Here is a 15108-nt window from a genome sequence, read left to right on the forward strand (position 1 = left end):
TATTGTTCATTTTATACCTGTATCTTATCAATAATTATTTATCAGCAATCTTTCTCCTACTCTCACCACATTGCGAAGTATTCTGCCTCACTGAGTTAATTCCACGCTCAGTGTTTGTTACCTAGAACTAGAAGAAGATTTATTGAATGCAGCATGAGGTAGGGTAAAGGCAGCCATTTCAAATTTTAGTTTCAACGGTATGAATTGGCAGCTGTGCTAATTGTATATAAAGACACTTTACAGGGCAATGTCAGGGTATCAGTCTGTCACCTGAAGTTTAATTGAAGTTGGATAACGCAACAAGACAATGGTCCGAAAGACAAAGGTAAATAAATAAGACAATAATTTCAAAAGAAAATTTCGAGTTTTGGAATGGCCGAGCCAAAGCCCTAACGTTAATCCCATAGGAATGTTGCGGAATGGCCTGAAGCAGCAGTTCAGGCAAGGAATCCCACCAACATCCCAGAGCTGAAGAGTGTTGACTGTGTGTTCTGAATGAAAAGAAAACTAATGATGATCCCATTTCCATTCTGGTTCCATCTGCTCATTCCCCACACATCTTCGTTAAACTCTGTCCAGCCCGTAATCCACCATCCCAATGATATGCATCAACCATCTTGTTTAACCTCTGTCCAGTCTGTGTCCCACCATCTCAATGATATATATCAACCATCTTGTTCAACCTCTGTCCAGTCTGTATCCCACCACCTCAATGATATATATTAACCATCTTGTTCAACCCATGTCCAACCTGTATCCAACCACCTCAATATGTATCAACCATCTTGTTCAACCTCTGTCCAGCCTGTATCGCACCACCTCAGTGATATATATCAATCATTTTGTTCAACCTCTGTCCAGTCTGTATGCCCTCACTTCAATGATAGATATATATATCAAACTTCTTATCAATTTCTGATCAGTTTTTATCGCATCAATAATTACAATTTTAAGTTCAACGTTACAAAATGGCAAAGTGTTAATCTTGACAGCATTTAAAGTGAGTCTGTTATTGCATTTTTTTGTCGTTTTTGGAGAGCCACTTTCTCTGTTGCCAGGGCAACCGCCCATGTGACTTGCAGGGAGTGGTGCACATTTTTATCGCTCTCTGGTCACGGTCCCTCAATGAGAGACATGGGCCTCGGGAGCAGATGTAACAGACTGATAGTGGGGTGGGGAGGATTTTGTGAGCAGTGAATGTATCGACTGTATTAACTCTGTGTTGGAATGAAGACGAAACTAATGAATGTGGGCATTACATTTCTGCAACTTTGTTCAGGCCGTCACAAATATCCTGTAATCAGTCAATAAATGTGCATAATTTAAAGTGAAAGGAGAAAAAGCTGGAAACGTTCAGCAGATCGGGCAGCAACTTGGACAGTCTCAGTTCAGATACTGGGTCTTCCACAGTTTCTCTTTCGACAAATCTAATCTGATGAAACGAGTTTCCAGCACTATTATTTCAATTTTATATTAAAAACATTTTATTCCTGTTAGCCTGCAGGAAATGTGATGACCAGTTGTGCTGGGCAAGACCTGATTTAACAAAAAAATCGTGATAAATTGAATACGGTTTAGTTGCAGGGGACAATGTGAAACGTATCCCCGGTATCTGGTGACTCACGCCCAGGTTTTCCAGCCTGATCATTGGTCCAGTCAGATGACCATCAGGTTCCCATCCTGCCATAAGTTGACGCAGTGTTAGTTTTTGAAATCTGATTGGCCGAAACTCTGCATCATATTACCGGTAGCAACGAGTCCTTGGAGAGTTGCTGTTTGGACTGTAATCATTGAAACTACTACTGTCGCCTCATTGTGAATTATTTTGCCTGACTATCGGTGTTTATTAACTAGAAATAGCAGAGGATTTATTAACTGCAGCCTGAGGTAAGGTAAAGGCAAACATTACAATTTTAGTTTCAACGTTATAAAATAGCTGTGTGTTAATTTTATATCAAGTCATTTTACGGGAGAATGTCAGGGTAGCACTCTGTCAACTGAAGTTTAATTGAAGTTGGATAACGCAACAAGACAATGATCCAGAAGACAAGAGTAAATAATAGAATAATTACAAAAGAAAATTAGAATGGCCGAGTCAAAGTCCTAACGTTAATCCCATAGGAAAGTTGCGGAATGGGCTGAAGCAGCAGTTCCGTCGAGGAATCCTACCTCGAAGCAGCAGTTCCGTCGAAGCAGTTTTGTAAGGCGGAATGACATAAAATTCTTCCAGGCCGATGTGCAGGAAGATCAGCAGTTAACGGAAGCATTTGCTTGAAGTTATTGCTGTACGGAGGATTGGGGGCGCGGCGGGGGGGGGGGGGGGTCTTCACACCAATTATTGAAAGCCAAGGCTCACAGACTTATTTTGAACAAGTACATGCAATATTGAATGATGTTAATATTGTCATAACGAGACTCACAGCGTTTTAAATTGACTCTGTTGTTTACATTTTCGGTCACTTTTGGAGAGCCGCTTTCTGCATTGCCAGGATAACAGCCCATGTGACCGGTACGGAGTGGTAAACATTTTTATCGCGCTGTCGTCACCGTTGCTCAGTGAGAGTTAGTAGCGTCAGGAGCAGATGTAACAGACTGATAAAGGGGTGGGGATGATGCTGTGAGCATTGACTGTGTGTACTGAATAATTCCTGTGTTGGAATGAAGAGAAAACTAATGATGATCCCTTTTCCCATCTGGTTCCATCTGCTCATTCCCCGCGCATCTTGTTTAACCTCTCTCAGACCTGTAACCCATCACCTCAATGATATATATCAACCATCTTGTTCAACCTCTGTCCAGTCTGTATCCCACCACCTCAATGATATATATAAACCATCTTGTTCAACCTCTGTCCATTCTGTATCCCACCACCTCAGTGATATATATCAACCATCTTGTTCAACCTCTGTCCATTCTGTATCCCACCACCTCAGTGATATATATCAACCATCTTGTTCAGCCCCTGTCCATTCTGTAACCCACCACCTCAATGACAGTCTGTATCGCATCAATAATTACAATTTTATTTTCAACATTACAAAATGGTGAAGTGTTAATCTTGGCAACATTTAAAGTGAGTCTGTTATTTCATTTAATTTTTGTCATTTTTGGAGAGCCACTTTCTCTGTTGCCAGGGTAACAGCCCATGTGACTTGCAGGGTGTGGTGCTCATTTTTATCGCTCTCTGGTCACGGTCCCTCAATGAGAGACAGCGGCCTCGGGAGCAGATGTAACAGACTGATAGTGGGGTGGGGAGGATGTTATGAGCATTGACTTTATCGACGGATTTATCCCTGTGTTGGAATGAAGACAAAACTAATGAATGTGGGCATTGCATTTGTGCAACTTTGTTCAGGCCGTCGCAAAGATCTTGTAATCAGTCAATAGTTGTGCATCATTTAAAGTAAAAAGAGAAAATGCTGAGACCGTTCAGCAGATCGGGAAGTAACTTGGACAATCCCAATTCAGATACTGGCTCTTCCACAGTTTCTCTTTCCACACGTCCTATCTGATGAAACAAGTTTCCAGCAATACTATTTCAATTTTGTATCACAAGCATTTTATTCCTGTTAGCCTACACAATTGTGCTGGACAAGACCTCACTTAACAATAAGATAACGATAAATTGTGTTCAGTTTAGCTGCAGGAGACAATGTGAAACGTATCGCTTGTATCTGGTGACTCACGCCCAGGTTTTCCAGCCCGATCATTGGTCCAGTCAGATGATCATCAGCTTCCCGTTCTGCCATAGGTTGATTGAGTGTTAGTTTCTGAACTCTGATTGGCCGAAACACTGCATCATTTTATCGGTAGCAAGGAGTCCTAGAGTTGCGGTTTTGGCTGTAATCCTTAGTACTTATACAGATAGGACACGATGTTCCTCCTTCCAAATGAATCAGAAGTCTCGAGCATCCGGACATTGGTTGTGGGTATATCCCTGAATACACCACTTGCTGTGAGATGTGTGGACGATGTGCGAGGCTTCTGGCGTCGGTAAGGGACAGGTTCAGCTGTGTGACCCTGTGAGGATGGGTCATGGGATATCATAGTTTTAGATCAAGTAAAATGGACCCGGGGGTCAACTTGCCCAGGTTTATGAGGTGTTGAGCGAGTATTTCTGGTCTGTGGGTTCATTGTTCAAACCGTGTAAACAAACTACAACTTTTCGCACTAAATTGTTCTGGTGTCAATTAGCCTGTTGTTCCTGGGAATCTGTTCAGTTCAGTTGTTGCTAACAAGGTCCACATGAATAATCTCAAGAATAATCGGCTTTATGTATGAGGAGCATTTGATGGTTCTGGAACTGTGCTCAATGGAGTTCAGAGGAGCGGTGGGGGTGATGGGGGGATGTATGTTTAAGTAAACCTACCGAATGCTGAAAAGCCTGGATACAGTGGACATGGAGAGGATGTTTCCATTAGACAGGGAGTCTATGATCTGAGAGCACCGTCTCAGAATAAAGACGCCTACTTTTAAAATTATGATGACAGACAGGCAGACAGACATACTTTATTGATCCAGAGGGAAACTGGGTTTCGTTACAGCCGCACTAACCAAGAATAGAGTAGAAATACAGCAAAATAAAACCAGAAATAATTAAATAATAATAAGTAACTTATGCCAGGGGAAATAAGTCCAGGACCAGCCTATTGGCTCAGAGTGTCTGACACTCCGAGGGAGGAGTTGCAAAGTTTGATAGACACAGGCAGGAATGACTTCCTATGACGCTCAGTGTTACATCTCGGTGGAACGAGTCTCTGGCTGAATGTACTCCTGTACCTAACCAATACATTATGGAGTGGATGGGAGACATTGTCCAAGATGGTATGCAACTTGGACAGCATCCTCTTTTCAGACACCACCATCAGAGAGTCCCCACAACATCACTGGCCTTACGAATGAGTTTGTTAATTCTGTTAATGTCTGCTACCCTCAACCTGCTGTCCCAGCACACAACAGCAAATATGATAACACTGGCCACCACAGACTCGGAGAGCATCCTCAACATCGTCCGGCTGATGTTAAAGGACCTCAGACACCTCAGGAAGTAGAGACGGCTCTGACCCTTCTTGTAGACAGCCTCAGTGTTCTTTGACCCGTTCAGTTTATTGTCAATTCGTATCCCCAGGTACTTGTAATCCTCCACCATGTCCACACTGACCCTTTGAAGTGTGGGGGAGAGGGGTGAATGAAAGATATGTTTGTTGCTAGTATCCCGTTCGAGATGGCGAATGTTACGGAGAATTGTATGCTGGACGCAGAACCTGGTGGTGTGGTAGATGAGGACCAGAGGAAACCTCTCCCTTGTGGGGCCGCGGGTGGATGGGCTGAGGGCAGACGGAAGATGGGCGTAAGAAATGCGGATTAGGGCAGCATTGCTGGGGAAGAAAGGAAGAAGGAGGACATCTCATTAGTTATGGAATGAAAAGCCTCATCCTGAGAGCAGATGCGGCGGAGACAGAGGAACTGAGAGAAGGGATGGAATAGGTATAGTGCAGGTAGCTGTGAGAATCAATGGGTTTATACAAGATGTCAGTGGATATACGGCCTCCTGAGATGAAGAAAGATAGTTCGAGAAAAGGGTTCGACGAGTCAGTAAATGGACTAAGTAAACTTGACAGCAGGTGCAGGAAGAAGCACCAATGCATTCGGCAGTGTTGTGGCAGAGGAGTTGGGAAGCGAGACCGGTGCAGGCTTGGAACAAGGATTGTTCCACATTCCCGGCAGTGGGTAGGGGGTTAGGTCGAAGGTACATTGTGCTTATTGTAAATGTTATTGTGTAAAGGAGTGACATGACTTCACTTCTTTGGGCTTAGTTGAGATTGTACCTGTAATAAGGTGTAAAATCCCGCTCCCTATACTAACACGGGTTATACAGACCAAAGAACAAACTGCCGGAGGAACTCACTGGGTCGGGCAGCATCTGTGGAGGGAAATGGACCGTCAACATTTCGGGCCGAGACCTTCCCTCTGGACTGAGAGTGGACGGGAATTAGTCAGAGAAAAGAGGTGAGGGGTGGGTATAAGGGTGGGCTGGGGAGGGAGAGGTTGATCATGGTGTGGGGGAGGCCGTGGGGTAGAAGTGGCGACAGGGGTTGGGAACTGAGTGTTGGGGGCAGAACAGAGCTGTAAATGATGGTGCCAAGATGTGGCCACCCTCGCGGTGGACGGTCAGCTCGTTAACTTCCGGCTGGGAGCTCTCACCTCATGGTATGAATATCGATTTCTCAATTTGGTGATCAACATTTCCAATTTCCACACTTACCCTATTCCCCAGTCTGACCTTTTACTGCTTCTCACCTGCCCACTACTTCTTTGTGGAACCCCTCTTACTTATCTTCAGTCCAAAACGAGGGTCTTGGCCCGGAATGTCCACTGTTTGCACATTTCTATGAATGCTATCTGACCTGATGCCTGCCTCCTGCATGTTGAGAGAATTATTTTCATAGAGGATTAACAAAGAGGTTAGGGAGTGTTTGCAACAGAGAGTGCGATAAAAATTCAGCAGACTAATTCCGAGGCTGCTGGAATTCTTATATGAAGAGCGATCAAATTCGAAAACTCTTCCATTTGGGGAATCGAGGACTGACAAGTGAACACACTGAAATACCCAACATCCTTAACGAGTGAACTGAGGATCCGAGTCTCTGAGACAGGTGACGACTGTTCGAGACTGAGATGAGGAAATGTCTCCACTCCGAGGGCGGTAAATGTAAATCCCCAGCACAGAGGGCGGTGAAGACTCAGTGACCGTCTTTACATAAAACAGAGGCCGGCGGATGTGTGGAGACCGAAGGGATCGAGGAAATGAAGATCGGGCAGAAACTTGCGGCTGAGATGGGAGAGCAGCCGCCATTTGTTGATGGTTAGAGGGGCTGAATGGCCCCTCCTGGTGTTTCTGACTTGATGTTTCAGTGATCCTGTAAAGTAAGGCCGGAGGATTGTGAATAGAAATTAGTGTTTATAAACATAGACTGATTTACATCAAACCTGCACAGTTCCGTTCTGTGTATAAATTCTATGTCAGACCGGCATGGGGACTGAGCTCTTGACTCTCTGACCAAGGAGAGCAGAAAGGGGAAGTGTACAGAGCAAAGCGTTGAAATGTAGCTGCTGTCAATATGAAATACTGTGGAAAATACAGCATGTGGGTCGGGCAGTATGTGAGGGGCGAGCAGCGGAGTCACCGGTTCAGGAAGGAGAACCTCCACAAGTCACCTGATCCCGTTTCCCGCTCCCATTTTACCACAGATCTGCAGCATCTGCGGGGTTTTGTTCCCCCGTGTATGTGTTGATTCATTTTCCGTCCGTTCAGACAAGCCAGTGAGATCCAGATCTGTCACGTTCACTCACTGAAGGCTGTTTTTTTTTTCTTGACTCTACTCCACTGTTACGACCTGCAAAGCGTAGCCAATGTTTCCCAATGTACCATCGTATTTCTGAGAGAATTAAGCTTTTTCCAATCACCTGGGCTTCGGAAAAATTTGTAAACTTCCTGTTAAGCCTCCCTCTAGAAGTCCATGAAGGGGAGACTTGTTTCTCTGATCTGCTCAGCTGTGTCACAGTTCTCTGCTGTCTTCAGTCCGGCATGTATCTCATCAGCTCAGTGGTATACATATTTCAGCAACGGTTCTTACAACAGTTGTCTTCATTGTGAAGTATTTTCTTCCGCCTTGTACCTCATTGAGTTTTCCAGGAATTGTTTTTTGTTGGCTAGAACTACCAGAGGTTTAACTGAATCAACACGAGGCGGGGTAAATAGAGCCATTACAATTTCAGTTTTTCTGTTACAAAATGGCTGCTGTGTTAATCTTTGTCACAATGTCACTCATAGCGGATGATGTTGAGTTTGTTATTTCCTTTCTCAGTTATCTTTTGGCGAGTTACTTCCTCCGTTTCCTCGGTAACAACTGGCCAGAACTGCAGCAGGAGTTGCAAAACTTTATCGCTCATTGGTCACTGCCTCTCAGCATCCTGTCAGTGGCCTCGGGAGCAAATGCAACAGAGTGACAGTGGGAGGAAAGGAGGCTGTGAGCATTGACTGTGTGGAATGTGTTACACCAGGGTCAGAGTGGACTGAGAACTAACATATTTAATGGTTGTGGCGATGACATTTTCATCACACGGCCGAACACTTTGGGGTGACACAAACATTTCTACAATCAGATAATATCTGTGTGTTAAATAGAGAGGAAATACTATTGTAGGAAACTTAAAGCAAGAAGAAGAAAATGCAGGAAACGCCCAGCAGGTCGACAGCACCTTGAACAGCCCAATTGTGAAACTGGGTCTTCCACTATTTCTACTTTTACAGATGTAGCTGAGTTCGCAGCATTTTCTGTTGCATAATTTGACATTATGAACATTTTGTTCCTGCTACACTGTGGGAAACATGGCAGTCAACAGTGCAGGGCAAGATCCCACACAGCGATGACATAGGGATCAAATGTGCTCGGTTTAGCTGCTGGGGACAGGCTGAAGTGTATCCGCATCCTCTATACAGACGGGGGAACCAGCCTGAGCACCGGCCCGGGGCAGAGGGGCATTAGGTTCCAGTTCCACCTCAGTGTGTGAATCGGAAATGTCAGGAACACCACGGCAAATCGCCGGCACCAGACATCGCAGGGTTGTGTGTTATTATATTGGGACGGAGTCTTTGAGAAAATGGAATGGGCTGTTTGGGGCTTCCGTCCACTTGGTAACTACACAGCTGTTTATTGGAAACTTCTCAGTCTTCAGTGAAGCTGAGGATCCGGGCGATTGGACATTGGTTGTGCGGATATCACCGACTACAACACGTTTTATCTGTCAAGCGGGCTCGATGACAGGAAGTAGAGAGTGATGACTGAAGATTGATTTAGTGAATGGAGGTTTGTGACGAGTGGGATGTGAGTGTTAGCACTGAGACCTCTGTAATTCATTAGTCGGGACATTAACTTGAATATGAATGTGCATGGCATGGTCAGCAAGTTTGATATAAAATTCGGAAGTATGCTTGATATTACAACAGGATACAATGAATTTTAAAGAGATCTTGATCAGTTACAGAGTTGGGATGTGGAATGCCAATTGTTTTTCAAATTGGACGAGTGACTGATCGTGCATGATGGACAGTCAGACAATGGTGGGACTGAAATAGTGAATGGTGGGACACCGAGTGTGTGGAACAGAGAAACCGAGGAGTACAAGTGTACGTTTTCCTGAAAGTGGCCGTGCAAGTGTAAAGTTTAGCAAAGAAGGCTTTAACTATGCTGGCATTCATCAGTTGTGGCATTGAGTTTTGGGTTATGGGCATTATATTGTAGTTACATAAATTACTGGTGAGGCTATTACATGCCTATTCATAGGAAGAGGTTTGGCCAAGCTGGATCTTTATTCCGCTGAGCACAGGAGAATGAGGTGGTATTGTAGAAGTTTATAAAATCAGGAAGGTACATAGATAATGTGGTTGGTCGTGGTATATTCCCTAGGATTCAAGATCCAAGTTATTTAATGTCATTCCAGTACACAAGTGAAAAGGAGAATAAAATACTCTGGATCTGATGCAGAAACAAAAAAAACACAGAAAGATAAAGAGCACAATTATAAAAACACACAATACATGTGATAGCTTTAAACATTGACCGTATGTCCATGAAATGATATTAGGAAGAGGAGTGACTGGACATATGGTGACTGACAGGAAATTTTTAAAAAGTGGTGATGGGGGTATGGAGGGGTGAGTTAGTGGGTGGAAGCGTTGCTTTCCCTTACTGTTTGAGAAATTAACTATTTTTGAGTCTACTGGTCCTGGAGGTGATGCCACGTAGCCTTTCCTGATGGGAGTGGGTCAAAGAGTCCATGCACAAGTCTGGGTGGGAACCTTCATGCTGTTGCCGGCCTCTTTCCCTCATGCACTACACATAGTCCATTCTTTCCAGTCGAGATGTTGGGGAGCGAGCATTGTGGAATGTGTTCTGAGACCATGAGGGGTTGTATGCGATGTGCACGCCCAGGAGTTTGAAACTGCTTCCGGTTTCCACAGCTGCTGATGTAAAGACGCGTGTGAGTGGTGCAAGTTCTCCTGAAGTTGATAACTATCTCCTTTGTCTCGTTGACGTTGAAGAAGAGGCTAGCTCGTAGTCACTTGCTTCTGAATGTATAGATTTGAAGTCACACGAGTGAAGTGTTGACGATGGCCGTGAAGTCATCAGTGAGCTGGTGTCCACACTGACGGAGTATTTGGCCTGGGTTGTTTTCTGGCCCGGCTGCCTCACAGGGGTTGAATCTCTGCAGAGTCCTCTCGTCTGCTGTTGTTACATTGTGTGGCTGTTCTCCTCGGAGAGGGTAGCTTTCGTGACTTGCTCGAGTTGCGGGCCTCGAAGCATTGTTTAGAGCGCCCGGGAGGGGGACGTGACTGATGCAGTCAGCGCTATTTTTCCCAACGTAGTCTGTAATGCCGTTGATGCCCACTCACATATACCAAGGATTGTTCCCCAGGGTTGGGGAGTCCGAAGCCAAAGGCCACAGATACAATGGAGCGGAGAGACCAGAGACTCCGGAGAGGTCATCTCAATACACAGAGCGAGTGAGTATCTGCGCAGTGTTTGCATCGTTGGTTCTCTGCCTCTGGTTCAGTATTCTCACCATGTTTGGAAATTCCCACTCACTTTCAGCTGTCTGTGACTCAAGTTGTTGGAGACCTGAAATCAAGTCAGAAAATGTTTGAAGCCATACCGACACAGCGAGTTGCAACTGAAAGATTAACTTTGTTTCTCTTCACAGATATTCCTTATCTATTGACTGTTTCTTGCATTTGCATTTATTTTTAGAACATTACGTTGGAATGATTTAAGTCTCCTGGGAAATGGGCTTGTATAGGACACACAATGTAATTCATTCTCTTACAGAAACCGGGCTTTCAGACAATCTGGTCTGTGTCATTCTCTGCTCAGTCCCATCCACGTGCACCCAGACCACAGCCCTCAATACCTCCTTTATCCATGTACCCATAGAAAGTGCTCTTAAATTTTGCAATTGAACCTGAATCTGCATTCTTGCCAGCCGCTGAGTGAAGTAGTTCCTCCTTAGATTCCCCTTAAATATTTCACTTTTTGCCCTAAACACATGACCTCACCCAAACTGAGTGGCAAAAGCTTACATGAATTCACCCTATTTATACCATCGTAGTTTGTATACCTCTAGCAGGGGTATCCTTTGTAAGCCTCTGGCAGGGTTTCGCAGTCTGGGGGCCACGGACACCACGGTTAATGGTAGGTCTGTGGCATAAAAAAAGTTTGGGAACCTCTGCTAGCATCACAATCTCTTGTGCTTCACGGAATCAATTTCTAACTTGTTCAATCTACCCCTGTAACTCGGTTCCTTAAACGCCAGCAACATCCATGACTTCCAGGGCTCCTGCAGTCTCTCTGTACTAGACTGCCAAGAGCTATTTAGTGTAAGCTGGTCCATCTCTGAGACATCCGTGCCCTTTCCTGATCTCTCCATCTCTAGAGACAGGTTGTTAACCAACATCCTTTATAAACTTACTGATTCCCATGATAATCTCGACTCTACCTCTTCCCAGCCTATCACTTGTAAAATGCTCTACCCTTTTCTCAGTTTCATTGCTCCCCCTGCATCTGCTCCTTGGATGCGGCTGTTCTCCCTCCGCTATTGATGCTGTCCTCACTCACATTTACCATACTTCCGTGCTCACCCCATCTTCCTACCACCGTAATAGTGATATAGTTCCTCTTGTCCTTACCTACCACCCCTTCAGCCTCTGCAACTTCCACCATCTCCAAAGAGATCTTACAGCTAAACATATTTTTATCTTCCTCGCCCACCCCACCCTCTTCTTCAACAGGGATCACTCCCTCCATAATTCCCTTGTTCATTCATCCCTCCTCACTAAACTCCCTCCAGCCACTTATCCCTGCAAGCGGCCTAAGTGCTACAACTACCGGTACACCTCCTCCCTCATCTCCATTCAGACACAAAACAGTCCTTCCAGGTGAGGGAACACTTCACCTGCGAATCTGCTGGTGTCATCTATTTTGTCGTGTGCTCCCGATGCGGCCTTGTTTACATTGGTGAGACCAGCCATAAATCAGGAGACCATTTTGTCGAGCATCTCTGTATCATTTGCCACAAGGGAGACTTTGCAGCGGCCAAACATTTTAATTCTGATTCCCATTCCGACGTCTCGATCAATGGCCTCCTCTTGTGCCAAGATGAGACCGTCCTCAGGGTGGAGGAGCAACACCTTATATTCCATCTGGCTACCCTCCAACCTGATTGTATGAATATTGAATTCTCCTTCCAGTAAACAAATCCCACCCCTCCCCACCCCATTCTGAACTTTCATTTCTCCCTGGGTCCCCTCATTCCCTTTGTCCTATTGACAACGCTCTGATTCTTTCCTCTCCAGCCCTTGGACAGACCATCACTTGACTTCACCTATCACCTTCCAGCTCCCCACTTTATCCCCACCCCCGACCTTTGTATTCAGATCACTTCCCCCTCCTCCTTAGGAATGAAAAAGGCTCGTGGTCCAAAATGTGGACAGTTTACTCTTTTCCAAAGTCACTGCCTGCTGCGCTGAATTCCTCCAGAATTTTGTGTGCGTTGCTCTGGATTTCCAGCGTTTGCAAGCTTTCTCGTGTTTAAGTGTGGCAATTACTGTAACAATTATTTGTGCTTTGTTGCGATTGTACCTGGAATATGGTGTAAAATCCCGCTCCCCATACTAACACGGGTTATACAGATCAAAGAACAAACTGCCGGCGTAACTCATTGGGTCGGGCAGCATCTGTGGAGGGAAATGGACCGTCAACATTTCGGGCCGAGACCCTCCCTCTGGACTGAGAGTGGACGGGAAATAGTCAGAGAAAAGAATTGAGGAGTGGGGATGGAGCAAGAGCTGGGGAGTGAGAGGTGGATCCTGGTGAAGGGGGAGGTGGGAAGGTGGAAATAGTGACAGGCGTGGGAGGTGAGTAATTGGGACAACACGGGGCTGCAGAAATGGAATTAAATTCTATGGAGGATTATCTAACAAGTAAGAGAGAGTTTGTTTTAGAGATTCACCAGACTGATTCCTGGAGGACGATGAAGATCAGTGATCGTCTTCACATAAAACAGAGTCCGGCAGATGTGTGGAGACCGAAGGGATCGAGGATATGAGGATCGGGTATAAACATGTGGCTGAGATGGGAGAGCAGCCGCCATCTTGTTGATGGTTTGAGAAGCTGAATGGCCTCCTCCTGCTGTTTCTCACTTGATGTTTCAGTGTTCCTGTCCATTGAGGCTCCGGAGGAATGTGAATAGAAATTAGTGCTTATAAACGTAAAAGTGATTTCAATGAAACCTGCACAATTCTTCTTCGGGTGGGAATTCAGTGTCGGACCGGGATGAGAATTGATCCAGTAACTCTGAGAACCGGGTAATGGAGCGATGGGGACGGGGAAGATGCAGAGGGAGAGATTAAAAATGTAGCTGGACTAAATATGAAATAATATGTAAAATGCGGCAGGTAGGTCGGGCCGTGTGTGAGGAGCGAGGAGCAGAGTCAGCGGTTCAGGTGGGAAACCCTCCACCCGTCACGTGATCCGGGTTCTCACTCCCATTTCAAACGCAGATCTGCAGCATCTGAGGTTTTCGCTTCCGAGGCCCCGCGCCTGCTCTCACAGTCTCCGGATGGGCGGGGTTTTCTTTCCGTTCTCTGTAGAACTGGGTCGTCGGCGTGGAGCCGGTGGACCGATCGCTTTCTGTGGGAACAATTGATCAAGTTCTCATCGGTGAGTATTGATAACAGGTCACTAGGGGTGAACGCGACCGACATTTTCCCATCGGTGAGTACTGAAGCCGATCCCGGGCAAGAGAAGCACCTGATGATGTGCAGGGAGTCCCGTTAACATCCTTGAACCGGTGGTCTCGACCCGCTTCCTGGATACAACCTGTCGTGGTCGGTCCGGGTTATGGGACCTTCACACGGAACCGCCTGAGATGAGCCGCCGCTCAGCCCCTGGTGTTTGATCCCAGGAGCGGGATGAGATGGTGATGCCGAGACTGAACCCATCCATTAAGATGTACCTGGTGAACTTTACCTCCATCACCCGGCCCGGTATCGGATCTAAACTTCACCTGGATCGACGCCTGGGGTCGTTGATTGTTTTAAATATTTCCAGCACACTGGAAGCGGCCGTTCGGCCCGTTGTGTTCTTGCAGACTCGAGGGTTAAACAGAGTAATCGCACCCTCGGGACACTGCTCCACCTGCATGAGTAGTTTAATCTTTACCCGTTCAGACAGGACAGTGAGATCCAGATCTCTCACGTCCTCTCGGAGGACTGGGAAGTTTATTTCCATCTTCTTTCCATTACTACGACTTGCCGAAATGCTGAAAGTGTTTCCCGATATCTGGCCCTATTAATGCGAGAATTAAGTCTTGTTCATTTATCTGGGTTTCTCTGAATTGTGCACACTCCCTCCAGAATTTCCAAAGGAGCAACCCAGGCTGTCTAATATTTCCACACGATTGAAATGGGGAATCTTTATTTTGTTTTCCACGTACAGAGGTTGAGTGAAAATCGTGTCTCCGGTATTCTCCACAGAGATCAATACATTGCAGCAGTACATTGAGGTAAAACAAATCATTCTGGTTACAGAGAAAGTGCAGTGCAGGTAGATATGTGGTGCAAGGTCACATCGATTTAGACTGTGAGGTCAGGAGTCCACTCATCACGCTGTTCGCTTCTAACAGCAGAATCGACACCGTCCTTGAGCCCGGTGGCATGTTTCTGTTTTATTTTATCTTCACCCCTGTGGGAGGGTGAGAAGTGAGAATGTTTAGGATTGTGGGGAGCTTTCATTATGTTGGCTGTTTTACTGAGGCAGTGGGAAGAATAGACAGAGTCCATGGAGGGGAGGTTGGTTTCTATTACGTACTCAGCTCTATCACTGTTCTCCACTATTTCATTCAATTAAAGGAAGAGCAGTAGCTATATGAAGATGTGAAGTATCGGGATGGGATACTTTCTGCGGGGAATTGATAAAGCGTATCGAGTAGAAAATGACATATACCAAAATTCTTATTGTTTGTTCTGGTTTTGTTATATTGGAATCTGTT

The 15108-nt window shown here is 45.6% G+C and overlaps 1 protein-coding gene across 3 annotated transcripts in view; it reads left to right on the forward strand.

Annotated features, from left to right (window-relative positions):
- The first annotated feature begins 1779 nt into the window (after positions 1–1779).
- Positions 1780–15108, forward strand: part of LOC140723800 (NACHT, LRR and PYD domains-containing protein 3-like) — a 99860-nt gene continuing 86531 nt past the window's right edge. For 2 of the 3 annotated variants that reach the window (XM_073038338.1, XM_073038336.1), the window contains exon 1: positions 1780–1887. The gene's annotated coding sequence lies outside the window, so the exon portion shown is untranslated. Of the gene's footprint in view, positions 1893–15108 lie in introns of all 3 variants that reach the window. The other variant, XM_073038337.1, reaches the window with a different exon arrangement.

This window comes from Hemitrygon akajei, unplaced genomic scaffold (assembly GCF_048418815.1).
Source record: "Hemitrygon akajei unplaced genomic scaffold, sHemAka1.3 Scf000136, whole genome shotgun sequence".
Lineage (NCBI taxonomy): Eukaryota > Metazoa > Chordata > Chondrichthyes > Myliobatiformes > Dasyatidae > Hemitrygon > Hemitrygon akajei.